Below are 17,214 nucleotides of genomic sequence, written 5' to 3'. Positions count from 1 at the left end.
ATGAAAGTGAAGATGTTGATTTCATTTTGCCAAGTGATTCGGTTCATGATGCTAATCTAATTGGTGAAATGGGTAGAAGTAATTACAGCTTACCTCAGAAAGATGTGAATGAGAATCAAGTTTTTGATAGAGGTAAGAAGTTCTAAAAATTTTTGTGGCCAAGGGCCATCACATGTACATAGTAGTTGTAGTTGTTTTTGCTTTCAATAAAACTGTTCGAGAGAGAAGTTTTGAAGTTTTGGGAATGGTCTACTTCTACTAGAGATCTTGAATCTTGCCATACCCACAAGGGGCATGCATCCCTAGATAGAGCCACTATTGGTGCTAAAAATTGCATGGTCAAGTTTTAGCACTGTTGAGAAAATCAAGCCCTTAAACACTTCATAAATGCAAAGGTACCTAGCTATACCTATAAGTGCCCTTTTGATGAGAGTGTACCCGACTGATAGTATGAGGCCTAAAAGGTTTTCAATGTTTCTAACACCTTCCATTCAGTCCGTCTACCTATTCTATAATGATAAATCGATATTCTGAGCTGTTTGGCGAAGTCCTGTTTTGAGCCAATGTAAAATTTGCACTTTACCCTTAGTGTCAGACAGTGACAAGAGGCCTTGTTTACATCTAAATATCTTGCACCCAGAAATGTTTTACGACTCATCACTTTGGAAGTACCTAGTGTCCATACCTAAGAGCCTATGTTTTAGAATTTCAAGTCATTTTGAGTCCTTTTGACTAGGTTTTGAACCCCTTAAAGTTGGTCATTTACTATTTTGTGCATGTGTAGTTGTTCACAATTCTGGGAAGCCTTGTTTGACGTGTTGTAACTTTTGACTAGTTGACCCAAATGTAGAAATTGCTTTTGTGTTGCATTGTAGATGTCAGAGACTTGTCATGTTTCAAGTTTCATATCATGATGAATCCGTTTGATTAGTTTCCAAGCGTGATTCCAAACGAAATTTTTGACTTTTTGCTGGTGTCAGTATTTGCAAATTGATTAGCAGCCCTGTTCGAGGCATCATGACTCCTACCTCGTGATTGGTCAAGTCAAATGGTTTGTTCCCCTATATTGTCCTCTAAAAATAATTTAAGTATGCCAGTTTGCAAGTCATGATGAATCCATTTGCACACTTTTCTAGGTCCATTCAATTTGCAAAAATCATTTTCTGTCAGTGTTCCTAGTTGCAAAATTCTAAGTAGCATACTTTGAATGTCTTCCATTTGCACCAAATTATTCATCATGAGCCTAAATTGTAGACCCATATTTTCCTCATGACAAAGACTGAGTGTGCCAATTTTCATTTCCCCATGTCCTCATTTGCCTAGTTTTTTAAGCCAAACCTGAACCCAGTTTGTTGTTTTCTGACATGTTTTCTTGCAGATAATTCTGAGAAGGCAACTTTGACAGTGAATATCTTTTGACTTTGAATTCATCATGAGACAAGATTTGATAGAGTGCAAGTGTGTAGAACAGAGAGTCAATGTGTCAGATTTTAGAGCTTGATCAGGTGATTTGGTCAGTTTATAAGGCTAGTCAACAGACCTCCTAGCGCAAAATTGACAAGTTGCAAATTATGTAAAATGAGCCTCAAATTGATTGTTTAGCAGTTGAATTTGATTCTAGTTAGTATCAGATGTTTTGTAGATCAATTTGAAGAGTCAATTTCCTGGAAATGAAATTTTTTTTAGCTAGACCCACTTTGGGTCCGACTAATCTACATCAATTTGTTAAGAAAGGTGTCTCTTGCAAGATCTATGGAGTGGCAAATGAGTATTGACTGGCTAGCCTTAACACTTTAATAGGCACATATTTCTTTGGCTGGATTTAATCATATTTTAATCATATTCCTTTAGGTTATATGAGTCTAGTAAAGTACACTATGTTGTCATTGGACCACTTGAAGCAAATAAGACTTGTTCTTATTGGTCTAGAAGGAAATAAAAGGAGCCCGTGCCATAAAAGAAAGAGGGAAGCCATCCAACACATGGAAGGAATAGAGAGCCACTAAGGAAGGCAGAAAAAGGGCAATAGAATTGGCACAGTTATTTAGTCTTAAACCATAACCAAGCGCAGGGGCTCATCAAATGAAGAGCCCACGGCTGATGGCTTCTCTCAAACACAAAGGTCCTACATAGAAAGGACCACATGGTCTTTGAAAAAATAGAATAGAGAAGGAAAAATAAGTAAACATAAATACGTAATATATTGTAGCTCAACCTGTAGTTTAATCTTACTATTAATGTTTTTCTTTGATCTATGTTTTAAATATTTGTAGCAACATTTTGTCATGAAGTAAATTTGTATCATTTGATTTTATATATTTAGTAGATGTTCTTAGATTTGAAAATTAATAACAGAGAAAGATTTCTCTTTGATGGTATGATTGAAGAGTTATTTGGAAGAGGCTTCTTGGAAACAATAGCTTGTTAGTGGGTGTCAAAGAAAGTGTAAGTAAAAGTGAAGGTTCTTACTGACAAGAAAAATAACATTAGACACCTTGTCTTTCTTAACAATTTTTTTATAGCTCTTCTAGAAATCAAAATATATACATTTTTTAATTTGTAATGCTCTCTATTTTGGACATGGATTTGGAAACAACATTCATGCATAAAGATAAAGATTGTTTTGAGACCATAAAAATTTCTTTAATGTTTTTACTCTAGAAATTGGATTCTGATGTACCTTTTAGTGAGCTATCTTATTTTTACTTGGCTACTATGTTATAGGTTTCTTTATAATGATTTTGAACCATATTTTGATCTTGCAGCTGGGTAGTGGTCTTCCATTTTACATCATCTAATGCAAGGAGGCCTCCAAGATTTGAGTTGTTTATTTACCCAGTGTCAAGGGTAGTGTAATTTGGGATATGTAATGACTTGCATTATAAGATATTTCCTTGAAACATTTTATAAAAATATGACTATGTTAAGCTTCTTTAAATGTCTTCAAAATCAATTTACTACATTGAGTTTTAAGTTTTTAAAACTATATTTGGTGATCTTAAATACTGCTAATCAAGCCAAAGAATTTTATCATCATTATTACCATTTTCTTGGAATATCATTTTAATTATAACATGTATCATTATTCATAGTTATGTATAGATATTGGATATTTTAAATATTTTAATAAGAATTTATGTTTGTGAGGATAATATTATCATAACTTGAATGATAGGTTCCTCAACCTCGAACAACTATTTTGCTATCAAAAGTTGAGATTGAAAAACATGGGTTAGCTTGCTAGATCCTATGCTTGTGGTATTTCAGAATGGTACAAGTGATTTTTTTCGTATAATTTTTTCTTATTAGATATTTCTTTGCACCAAAATATGGAATATGTTCATACACACTAATACATATATAGTTACATTTCTATTTTTTGATATTAACCCATTTCTATGTAGGTTATGTCAATTCTTGTTAGTAATAGTTACCATTAAAAATGATCAAGTTCTAAAGTTGTTTTAGTCTTTCACTTTTACTTCTATTTACCAATGCAAAAAAAATTATTTCATTACAATCTTTTTTTTATTCAGCTCTTGTTGGTGCTCAAAATTGTAGCCCGAATTTTGAGAAATTGAGCCCTATAAAAGCCTTTTGATACACATGTACCCAGCTGTCAAGTTGAGGCCTAAGAGGTGTTCAATGTTTCTAACACCTTAAATTCAGCCTATCCACCTATTCCATGAAGTTAAATTGAGATTCTGACCCATTTCGTGAAGCCTTGTTTTGAGCACTTGTCATTTCTGCATTTTCACCTGTTTCAAACAGCGATAGGAGGCTATGTTTGTCGTTGAATATCTTGCACCCAAAAATGTTTCATGATTCGCCACTTTGGGAATGTTTGGTATCCATACCTAAGAACTTATGTTTAAGATTTTGAGTCATTTTGAGTTTGTTTCACTAGGTTTTGAACCCCTCAAAGTTGGTAGTTTACTATTCTATGCATTTGTGTAATTGTTCACATTTCTGGGAACCCCTGTTTGACATGTTATAAATTTTGACCAGTTGACTGAAATGCTAAATTTCTTTTTGTGTTGCATTGTAGATGTCAAAAAATTGTTATGTTTCAAGTTTCAGCTTATGAGGAATCAATTTGATTAGTTTTCAAATTCCATTCCAAACGTAATTTTTATCTTTTTACTGGTGTCAACATTTGCAGATTTGTCAGAACCCCTATTCATGGTGCTATATCTCCTAATCTATGATAGGTGAGGTTGAAAAGACTGTAACACTATGTTTTCCTTTGAAAATACTCCAAGTGTGTCAGTTTGAAAGTCATGATGAATCTGTTTGCACACTTTTCCAAGTTAATTTTGTTTGAAAAAAATGTTTTCAGTCAGTGTTTCCAGTTTGCAAAACTTGAGTAACCCACTTTGACTTCTCGCCAAATTTTCCCAGTTATTCATCATGAGCCCAAATTGTAGATCCATACTCTCCTCATGACAAAGAACCAAAGCCCCAAATTTTGTCCTCTCATGTGTCAATTTGCCTAGTTTTCAAAGCCAAATCCATATGCAATTTGTTGCTTTGTGACATGTTGTCTTGCAGGTAGTTCTGAAAGGATAACTTTGACAGTGAATATCTTTTGACCTCAAATTCGTCATGAGATGAGATTCAACATTGTACAAGTATGTAGAGCAGAGATTCAGTGTGCCAGATGTCGAAGCTCAGTCAAGTGTTTGGATCAGTTTGTAAAGCCAGTCAAAGGACCTCCTCGCACAAAGGCAACAATCTGTAAGAAAGTGATAAAGTGAGTTTTAATTGTTGATTCAATGATTGAAATTGATTCTAATCAGTCTGAGGTGATCGATGGATCAATTCAACATTCTAGTTGTTTGAAAACAAATTTTTCTTTAGTCAGACTCACTTTGGAGCCCGACTGTTTCCACCATACCAATATGATTCCATGGATGGTGAGATACAAAGCTATTCAATGATGAAATAACTTTGAACAATGTTAGTAAATCAAAGTGAGAGCTCTTGATTCTTGGATCATGAAGCCTAGAATCTTTTTGAAATTATTTAGCAAGGAATATAAACATTTATTCATTGTTATTGTAATAAATGAGTGGTTGGAGGATTCATCACCTGGATTTGAAGTATTGATAGATGATGGACCTAAGCAGCTTGGTTACCAGGATGATGGTGATTATCTCTCAAACTTTGACATGGAGCTAGGAAGAGAACCTTTTAGACTAATACCAACAATAGATGATTTGGCATAGTTTGATTAAGAATGCATGCATGAAGATCTAGGTTATTTTGAAAGAAGCATCATAGTAGGAGATCCCTGTGAAAGGGTGTGGAAGCCAAAGAAGAACAAGGAAGCCACTTTCAATGTAGTCAAAGAGGAATGAAGCCCACATAGGAAAGGAAGTTGTGAGTAGGTGAGTTTCATGCTAAAGACGAAGACCATTTCATAAAGGAAGCTACAAGTTATCAAAACAAGAATTCCATGCCAGTAGAAAAGGCAAAAAGAAGACAAGACATACCCACACAATGGAAATAAGTAGGAAGCATCTCATGTAGGCTATTAAAAATAGTTACTACTTCTGCATACAATTGCCCACATTTTTTAGCAAACACACCTAGCAAAAAAAAAATGTATATAATGTTTGGCATGGAAATATTCATTGTAGCCAAGTGCATTATGATTTGGGCTCACACGCCATTGAATGAAGATAGTGACCAGTCATCATAGCAGACCCTGCACAAACAAAAGGGAAGCCTAGTCACCAAAGCAAAGAGACGAGGCAGTGATGTTAAGATTTGGAGATGACATTAAATAACTCACACATGCGTGAGAACAAAGCAGCCCACGAGCATGAAAGAAGTAGGAGACACTTGAATAAAGAGCCTGCAAGTATAAATAGAGATGATAAGAGGGTAAAAATTCAGAAGTCTCTAAGCAAAACAAATAGTGAAGATATTGATTTAACTGATGTTAATTTGAAAGAGATAATGAAAAGGTTCAAAGTTAGTGGATTAGATGCCACAACTCTGAATTCTAAGTCTTTAGAAGAAACAACATAATGATAGGATGATGACTCCCCTCTTGGGTCAAAAACATATAAAGAGAAGGTTGCATAGGCACTCTGAAAGGAAACATTACACATCAAAGGCATTGTCTAATCATGATGCATTAAAAGTGGTTCATCACAAATATGAAAGTTGGCAAGGAGGTTGTGGTTTGTTGGTTCACAGCTCAAGAAAAGGGGAGTTTCACATAGAGCAGGTGACAAAAAATAGTAAAAGGCAATAATCCCACATCGCTTGTGTGAGAGGGTTTTATAACTTTTAAATTCTAACCTTTGCATAATAAGTGATGTGTTAAGTAAGGTTCCCTTTTAGAAATACTGTAGCTAACGCAAGGCCCCACCTCATGGCCAGCTAGCATGGAGTCGGTAATAAAATTTTAAATAAAGATGCTAACATCATTAATGACTAGACCCAAGCACACAAATCAAGGATATAACATGGAAACTTGCACCCAGATCATGACACGTGGAGGATCTCATTGTAGTTGCTAAATCACTAAGAGAATTTTCTCACTTGATAAGCATGGCAAAATAGCAACCAACATAGGTGGAGATGACATGGCGATGAGCTGGTATAGATGTGGTGGTGGGTCCCATGTGGTGATTATTTCACGATGATGAGGTAAGCACTGAGATGACATTGACACGTGGAGCCAAGTGGGAGCCAGTAGCATGACTGAGTGATTATGTGGAGCTCCAAACCAATCACCAGGTGCCACATGGTAAGAGTTCCAAGGCATCTCCTGATGTGGTTAGGAGATATATCAAATGCACCAGATCGTGCCACGTGGTAAATCAGAGGGTAGTCGCTAAGTCGCTAAGATAAAATTGCTCACTCATTAATATAGTGACATAGCAAGTATGATGTGGCATCGAGATGTTGTGATGATGTCACAATGACACAAACAAATAAGGTGATGCCATGTGGTTTCAGTTATACAAACTTGAGCCAATCAGAGCATGACATGTGGCAGGATGGTCAAACCTAGTTTGACTCAAGTGAAACATATAAGGGAAATTTCAAAATGTTTTAAAAGATTAATTTTTAAATGTTTCTCCTCAAATATTAGGTGCACAACCATGAATGGAGACCTGATATTCAGAGGGCCATATTTGGGGCAATTTTTTGTCGAAAATGGGCACTTCAATATACCATTGGAACGAGACAATCTAAGTTTTCTGAATCTAGAGTCAATTTTTGCACAGGTCTTCATTAGTACACTCTATAAGAAGATTTTCAATTTTAGGGGCATCCTTAGTAAAGGGGAAAAATTCATTATGGAAATTTAGAATCAGTTGGGGAACATATATTAAAGTCTTTCGAGGCTAAAACGAATTCTAGAAATGTTTACATGCTTTTAGAATTCTTTTTTTAAAACTGATTTTTGTTATTGTTGTGAGTTAAAATAAGGCATAAAATTAGTTATTCTCTTCATCAAATATTTGAGATATTTTGTGCTATTGAGGGCCAAATGATGAAGATTTGATTCACCACTTGAGGGGAGAGAATAGAGAGTATTTTTTAAACCTATTGAGAAGGTTTTCTAAAGGGACAGATGTCATGTTCAGATCAGATCCAAAAATGAACTCTTCTCCTATATCTTCTTTTCTTTTCCTCATTGTAAGGTTTCCAGTCTTTATCACTGAGAAACCAATAATTTGGCAATTTTCTCTGGGTAATACATGCAAGGTTCTAGTTATTACTGTGAAACCATTTTCTTCAGAAAAATTTCTCTTGTATGAAAAACACTAAGAAGGATAATATAGATAGTTCATATCTGTTAGGTATTTTCATGCTTTCATTTCATGCATATGGTTGTATTGTTCCAAAGAAATTAATACAAAGAATAGTAGAATTTCATGAGTTTCATCTTGAATCTTGTCTCCTTTATTAGTGAGCTTCAATGTTTTATGGTCTTTGAACAAAGAGCCTAGATTGTAGTTGCAGTCCCTTAAGGCTCTATGTTATTTCATTGTTGCTTATAACTCAAGTAGTTATGTAAATGCTTCAAGGAAATCAAGAGGGTTGTAAGTTTATTCATGGGGATATCATGTAAGAATGAGGTTTAGATTGAGCATTGATGTCTATTTACAAGTTGAATATATAGATCGTATATTTGAATATATGTATAAGTATTAGATATCCATATGTATGCATTTGATTCATGGATTTTCCCAATGGATAAGTCATTGATTAGTTTATAGGATCATTAGGTCTTATTGCTACATATCTAAGGTTTTTCTGAATTCAACATTATTAATCAAACATTCTTTCCCTTTCATGTTGTAGGACCTAAGTGTTTAACCCTCACTCAGCTTATGAGATTCATAGCTTTGCATTTAGCTATTGTAGATCTGTGTCTTTTCTTAAACCATTAGGAGATATAAGGGTTTAAAATTTTCTTAATAGATTCAGGGATATGTTTTTTGCATTGGTACGATATCATTTGAATCTAAGGTCTACCCACCTAGGTTTAGCAGAGCCTGAAGTAGAAGAAGGGTCATGCCTTATAGTTGGGCTATTGTCAGAAATGGCATGTTGAAAATAGGAGTTAGTTGTCCCTAGATATGTTAGTTTCTCAGTGGGATAATTGAAAACCCTCTAGTATTTTCAAACACCAACAAGATGGTGACTCCGCTGGGGATTCTATGAAGAAATTCATTGTTAGAATTACTGGAATCTCTATTATAAATATCAAGGTCATGAAGTGTTTTCCATTTCTTTGCTAAAGATTCATGTCTCCCAATAAGGTTTTATCCATTTGCAGAAATATGTTTTGAGAATTGAATGCAAATTGTGTTCTATGACTGTTATAAGTCTATCTTCAATCAGTTCAGTCTTTGCAAGTGCTGTTGAGAAAGCTTCAGAGTCAAGAATCAATTTATAAAGTGTAAATTATTTTCAAATGATAATGATCTGCAAGTTTCTCTTACATTGAAAGTCTAGTTCAGATTTGTCAAGTGAAAAAATATTTTATTTCTCACAAAGTTTGAGAGGCGACTCTCAAATCTCTATACTAGTTTGTTCCTAATTGATTTCATTGCAAAATTTTGAAGGACTTCTAGTTGTATGGGCAGATTTGATGCTTTTGGTAGTCTCTTGAAAAGAGAGTTTGAATTGTTGATAAGATTTTAAGTGCTTTTTGCAATCTTCTGTTCTAAGAAATTGAAGTGTAAAAAGTGAATCATAGCAATGATTATTATATTCCTCTTGCAAAGAGGTGGTGGCTCTACAAAGTTTGATCAGTGGTGTAAAGGGAATTTCAATCTTGCACCTGTGCCAACTAGTAGATCAATGTTTTCAGCAGCAACACTTGAGGTATTTTATAGTTTCATGTGATTTTGTTTCCATGAAAGTAAGCTTTACATATGTTTTCTCCATCAAGTGAGTTTCAGCACTAAGAAGAGGAGAATAGTTTGAAAAGTTTCATACTCTTCATTGATTAAGTTTTAGCTTTTTGTTTTAAAGTTGTGAAGTGTATTTGAAGCATTCATTTGGTAGAAAGTTGTGTAAATCTGCTGCAAGTTACAAATAAAAATTTATTATGGGTGAATGAGTTTCATATTTTTGAAGAATGTCGAGTTTCCTTTCACGTAGTATACAGTCAATCAGTAAAGTTCCTAGATCCATTTCTACCAAGAGATATATACCATTAAGTTTCAATGGTATTCATGGTTTCTCGAATGTCATTCCTAATGATGTCCAAAATAAATTGCCTAAGTTTAGAGGAGACCATCATGTTCCAGCTAGTCATCATATTCAGATATTCAACAAATTTGATGGGTGACTATGAAATTTCTGACGAGGACGTGCACATGAATTTATTCGTTCAAACCTTGGAAGATGATACTAGAGACTAGTTTTTTTTTCTACTAGAGTGTTCTATTTCATCTTGGAGTCAGTTGCATTAAGCCTTCATGGAGAAATTTGGAGAATGGGTAAGCATATCTTATTCTTATGATAAGTTCTTGAAGATTCATATTCAGAGTGATGAACTTGTCCCTCAATTTAACATCAAATTTGCAAAAGTTTTGAATGAAATCCATGAGAGTTATAGATCCAATGATCAAATGTGTTTAGTAGTGTATTTTGATGCATTTGACAAGAAAATGAATTATCTACTAAGGGATAAAGAACCCCAAACATTATATCAGGCTTTTGTGACCGCTAGGGATATTGAAAATAATATGAAGTATGGATTGATTAGAGGTCATTTTGCTATGAATGATTTTCGATATAATGGTCATGAAAGAAAATTTGAACATGGTGTTGATGCTTCTGTTTCAAATAAGCATATCAATACCCCTGCTATAGGTTTTAATCAAGTGGAATATTTAGATTAGAATATGTGTATAAGTAAGGTTAGTTTGGTTACAGATGATGACACACATGTTCATGATGTTACAACAATAGGATATATCTTAGACTTTGATAGGGTTCAATATTGTGTTGGTTTTACAAATCAAAGTTTGGTTACAGTAGTAAGTTCCTCTCATAATGATCATATACATAATGACGTTGCTAATAAGGTTCTTACACTTAGATGTCAATTTTACACAAATGAGGAAGCTGAGAGCTATGTCTATGATCATGAGTTTGGTGTTGCTGATCCGACATGCAATGGAAAGGTACTACAAGATGAAGAATGTGAGTCACATCCATCTCAGTCATAGTTACAAGAACATAATGCATATGTTGATAATGTTTTAGCAGTAGAAGATAAGATGGATTTTCTTGATCAGTTGGATATGCAAGAAATGAATTATCTTATTGAGAGATTACATCATGTTAAAAGTGTTATTAAATCTGAATTTGAAAGATAGTCATCTCTATGTGAGTATGGAGAAGCTAAAATTCATGTTTCAAATGATTATCATAAAATTTTTGATCCAATGTATTATCAAGACATGTCATATGAAGCTGATGATGAGAGTTGTTATTTGAATCAAGAAGAGGATAGTCATAGTGTATGTTCATCTTCATATGAATCAAATGCAAGTTGGGAAGAAGAAAGCAATGATGGGAGTGAGTATTCTTATGTCAGTAAAGGTATGAGTTCTATTTCTAAATCTGAAAGTGAATTTCTAGTTTAGAGTTATACCAGTCAGCTAGATGTTGAAAGCTATGAAGATTTGTCTACACAATATGAGGATAAAAAGGTTATTTATAAGAATGGATTACCTAATTGTGTAAATGAATGTCTTGAGAATATATGCAGTGATGATTAGTAGATGAGTGATCCGAAGGTTAATGCATTAGCACCTATTGGTAAAATAAATAATGACAGGTCTAGAAGACATTTGAATAAATGAAGACAATGAAAGTAACTTTGATTTATGTTCCACATGCTTCGTTGATGGTGTAGAAAGTGAGTCCAATTGTAGTTCTGATTTTTCTTCACATGTTGAAAGTCTCCATGAAGACAAGATGGGTAATGGTTTTAAAGCATATACTAACACTTTATATGATGAGAATCCTAATGATGATTAGCCTATTTTTTGTCAAAACATTCAAAGAGGGTCATTACATGGAATTATCAATCCTTTGTTTGAAGAGCACATGGAAAATTCAGATTTAGTTGAGAATGAGTTTGATGATGATACTTTGTCTTATTGTTGTAAGAGATCAAGATGTTCTTCTTCTGAGTTTGATGTTGAAACTGATGATTATGTTGCATCTAATGAGATAGATGACAAGGTGTTTGATGAAAAATCAATACACACCTTGCAAGGAGTTTTATGATGAACTCTCTGATGTGAAGACTAATATATTTGTTGATAATGAAGAACCATCTAAAGATTACAAATTAGTTTCAGATTCTGAGATGGATGACATATGTGAGTACAAGTCAGAGTGTTCATTTGAGTATCATTTTCTCATACATAAGGATTCACATTTTGAAGGTATGAGCGATTCTTTTCTCCATGTTGAATATGATGCATTCATATTCAAAGTTGATAGCATACATGATTTATTAAATGAAGAGGATTTTCAATTTCAGTCTGATATGTTTGAGCATGTTGATTAGAACTTTCATAGTGAGCAAGTGGTTGAAAGTGTATTTAGTTTTTACATGCATTATGAAGGTGAAGTTGTATATTCAGTTTTACCAAGAGAGTTGATTCATGATGCTAAGTTGATTGGTGAAATTGATAGGAGAAGTAATTTCAGTTTACCTCATGAGGAAAGGAATGAAAATCAGGTATATGATAGAGGTAAACAATTTTGTTGAAGTTCAATGGCCTTGGCTCATCATGTATATAGTAGTTTTAGTTGTTTTTGCTTTCAATAAGGTTGTTTAAGAGGAAGTTTTTGTTGTCAAGCATGGGGTCTGCTTCTCCCAGAGATCTTAAATCTTGCCATGCCCACAAAGGGCATGCATCCCCATAAAAGGCCACTGTTCGTGCTGAAAATTGTAGCCCAAATTTTGAGCAATTTTGAGAAATTGAGCCCTATAAAAGCTTTTTTTATGCACATGTACCCAGTTGTCAAGTTGAGGACTAAGAGGTGTTCAATGTTTCTAACACCTTCAATTCAGCCTATCCACCTATTTCATGAAGTTAAATTGAGATTTTGAGCCATTTCATGAAGCCTTGTTTTGAGCACTTGTCATCATTGGATTTTCATCCAAGAGTCAAACAACGATAGGAGGCTGTGTTTGTCATTGAATATCTTGCACCCATAAATGTTTCATGATTCACTACTTTGTGAATTTTTAGTATCTATACCTAAGAACCTATGTTTCAGATTTTGAGTCATTCTGAGTTCATTTCACTAGGTTTTGAACCCCTCAAAGTTGGCAGTTTACTATTCTATGCCTTTGTGTAATTGTTCACATTTCTAGGAAGCCCTGTTTGACATGTTATAACTTTTGACCAATTGACCAAAATGCTAAATTTCCTTTTGCGTTGCATTGTAGATGTCAAAAAATTGTTATGTTTCAAGTTTTAGCTTATGAAAAATCCGTTTGATTAGTTTCCAAATGCAATTCCAAACACAATTTTTATCTTTTTACTGGTGTCGACATTTGCAGATTTGTCAGAACCCCTATTCGTGGTGCTATATCTCCTAATCCATGATAGGTGAGCTTGAATGGATTGTACCAATGTGTTTTCCTCTAAAAATACTCCAATTGTGTCAGTTTGCAAGTCATGACGAATCCGTTTGCACACATTTCCAGGTCAATTTTGCTTGCGAAAAATGTTTTCTGTCAGTGTTTCCAGTTTGCAAAATTTGAGTAACCCACTTTGACCACTCGCCAAATTTGCCCAGTTATTCATCATAAGCCCAAATTGCAGATCCATACTCTCATGACAAAGAACCAACACCCCAGTTTTTATCCTCCCATGTGTTAGTTTGTCCAGTTTTCAAAGCCAAATCCAAATGCAATTTATTGCTTTCTGACATGTTTTCTTGCAGGCAGTTCTGAAAGGTCAACTTTGACAGCAAATATATTTTGACCTCAAATTCATCATGAGATGAGATTCAACATTGTACAAGTATGTAGAGTAGAGATTAAGTGTGCCAGATGTTAGAGCTTAGTTAGGTGTTTGGATCAGTTTTTAAAGCCAGTCAAAGGACCTCCCATCGCAAAGTCAAAAAATTTGTAAGAAAGTGATAAAGTGAGTTTTAATTGTTGATTCAATGATTAAAATTAATTCTAATCAGTCTGAGGTGATCGATGGATCAATTCAGCATTCTAGTTGTTTGAAAATGAATTTTTTTTTTAGTCAGACTCACTTTGGAGCTCGACTATTTCTACCATACCAATATGATTCCAACGATGGCGAGATACAAAGCTATTCAATGATGAAATAACTTTGAACAATATTAGTGAATCAAGGCTAGAGCTTTAGATTCTTGGATCATGAAGCCAAGAATATTTTTGAAGTTATTTAGCAAAGAATATAATGATTTATTCATTGTTATTGTAATAAATGAGTGGTTGGAGGAGTCACCACCGAGGTTTGATGTATTGGTAGACGATGGACCTGAGCAGCTTGGCTATTAGGATGATGGCGATTATCTCTAAAACTTTGACATGGAGCCAAGAAGTGAAACTTTTAGACTAATGCCAACAATAGACGATTTGGCACAGTTTGCTTATGAATGCATGCACGAAGATTCGAGTTATTTTGAAGGTGGCATCATAGTCAGAGATCCTTGTGAAAGGGTGTGGAAACCAAAGAAGAATAGGGAAACCACTTTCAATGCAGTCAAAGAGGAATGAAGCCCACATAGGCAAGGAAGTCGTGAGTAGGGGAGTTCTATGCTAAAGACAAAGACCATTTCGTAAAGGAAGCTGCAAGTTATCAAAACAAGAATTCCACACCAGTAGCAAAGGTAGCAAGAAGACAATGCATTCCCACACAATGGAAATAAGTAGGAAGCATCACATGTAGGCTATTAAAAATAGGTCCACAGCTTGTGCATATAATTGCCCACGTTTTGAGCAAACACACCACACAAAAACAAAGAAATATTCCCTATTTGGCATGGAAATATTCATTACAGCCAAGTACATTATGATTTGGGCTCACACACCATTGAATGAAGATAGCGACCAGTCATCATAGCAAACCCTATACAAACAAAAGGGAAGCCGAGTTGCCAAAGCAAAGAGGTGAGGCAATGATGTTAAGATTTGGAGATGACATTAAATAAGTGACCCATGCATGAGAATAGAGCAGCCCACGAGCATGAAAGAAGTAGGAGACACTTGAATAAAGAGCCTGCAAGTATAAATAGAGCTGATAAGAGGTTGAAAATTCAAAAGTATCTAAGAAAAATAGACAGTGAAGATATTGATTTAACTGATGTTAATTTGAAAGAGATAAGGACAAGGTTCAAAGTTAGTGGATTAGATGCCACAACTCTAAATTCTAAGTCTTTAGAAGAAAACAACATAAATGACAGGATGGTGACTCCCCTCTTGGGTCGAAAACATATAAAGAGAAGGTTGCATGGGCACTCTAAAATAAAACATTCAACATCAAAGGCATTGTCTAATCACGATGTAGTAAAAGTGGTTCATCACAAATATGAAAGTTGGCAAGGAGGTTTTGGTTTGTTGTTTCACAGCTCAAGAAAAGGGGAGTTTCATTGAGAGCAGGTGACAAAAAATAGTAAAGGCAATAATCCCATATCGCTTGTGTGAGAGGGTTTTATAACTTTTGAATGCTAATCTTTGAATAGTATGTGATGTGTTAAGTAAGGCACCTTTTTGGAAAGGCTATAGCTAATGCAAGGCCCCACCTAATGGCCAACTAGCGTGGAGTCCATAAGAAAAATTTAAATAAAGATGCTGACATCATTAATGACTAGACCCAAGCACACAAATCAAGGAGATAACATGGAAACCTGCACCCAGATCATGACACGTGGAGGATCTCGTGGTAGTTGCTAAGTTGCTAAGAGAAGTTTCTCACTTGATAACCATAGCAACATAGCGACCAAGACAGGTGGAGCTAACATGGTGATGAGTGAGTATAGACATGGTGGTGGGTTCCACATGGCAATGATGAGGTAAGCACTGAGATGGCATTGACATGTGGAGCCAAGTGGGAGTCAGTAGCATGACTGAGCGATGGTGTGGAGCTCTAAACTAATCATAGGGTGCCACATGGCATGAGTTCCAAGGTAGCTCGTGATGTGGTTAGCAAATATATCAGATGTGCCAGATCATGCCACATGGCAGATCAGAGGGTAATCTCTAAGTTGCTAAGATAAAATTGCTCACTTGTTAGTATAGCAACATAGCGAGTATGACGTGGTATCCAGATGGCATGATTATGTCGCAGTGACACAAATGAATGAAGTGATGCCACATGGCGTCAGTCATACAAGCCCGAGCCAATTAGAGCATGACTCATGGTGGGATGGTCAAACCAAGTTTGATCCAAGTGAAACATATAAGGGAAATTTCAAAAAGTTTTAAAAAATTAATTTTTAAATGTTTCTCCTCAAAGATCACGTGCACAACCATGAATGGAGACCTAATCTTTAGAGGGCCATATCTGGGGCAATTTTTATGGAAAATGGGCACTTCAATATACCATTGGAACTGGGACGATATGAGTTTTTTGAATCTAAGTCAATTTTTGCACAGGTCTTCATCGGTACGCTTTGTAAGTAGATTTGCAATTTTAGGGGCTTCCTTAGTAAAAGGGGCAGAATTCATTATGGAAAGACAGAATTAGTTGGGGAACATATGTTGGAGTCTTTTGAGGCTAAAACAAATTTTGGAAATGGTTGCATGCTTTTAGACTTCTTCTTTTTTTAAAAAATTTTTTGTTATTATTGTAAGTTAAAATCAGGCATAAAATTAGTTATTCTCCTCATCAAATATCTGAGATATTTTGTGCTATTGAGGGACAAATTATGGAGATTTGATTCACCAGTTGAGGGGAGAGATTAGAGAGTTTTTTTTTAACCAATTGGGAAGGTTTTTCAAGTGGATAGATGTCATGTTCAGATCAGATCTAGAAATGAACTCTTCTCCTATATCTTCTTTTCTTTTCCTCATTGTAAGGGTTCCAATCTTTGTCACTGAGAAACCAGTAGGTTGGTAGTTTTCTCTGGGTAATACTAGCAGGGTTCCAGTTATTACTGTGAAACCATTTTCTTCAGCAAAATTTCTCTTGTATGAACAACACTAAGAATGATATTACATATAGTTCAGATTTGTTAGGTGTTTTCATGCTTTTATTTCATGCATATGGTTGTATTGTTTCAAGGAAATTAATACAAAGAATAGCAACATTTCATGAGTTTCATCTTGAATCTTGTCTCCTTTATCAGTGAGCTTCAATGTTTTATGGTATTTGAACAAAGAGCCTAGATCATAGTTCCAGTCCCTTAAGGTTGTATGTTATTTCATTTTTTCTTATAACTCAAGTAGTTATGTAAATGCTTCAGGGAAATCAAGAGGGTTGTAAGTTTACTAATGGGGATATCATGTAAGAATGAGGTTCAGATTGACCATTAATGTCTATTTACAAGTTGAATAGATAGATCGTATATCTGAATAAATAAATAAGTATCAAATATCCATATGTATGCATTTGATTGGTGGATTTTGCCAATGGATAAGTCACTGATTAGTTTATAGGATCATTAGGTCTTATTGTTGCATATCTGAGGTTTTGCTAAAGTCAACATTATTAATCAAAC

Source organism: Cupressus sempervirens, chromosome 8 (genome assembly GCF_028749045.1).
Source record: "Cupressus sempervirens isolate cs-2001-9-10 chromosome 8, ASM2874904v1, whole genome shotgun sequence".
Lineage (NCBI taxonomy): Eukaryota > Viridiplantae > Streptophyta > Pinopsida > Cupressales > Cupressaceae > Cupressus > Cupressus sempervirens.
Note: the sequence above shows the minus strand (reverse complement) of the source record.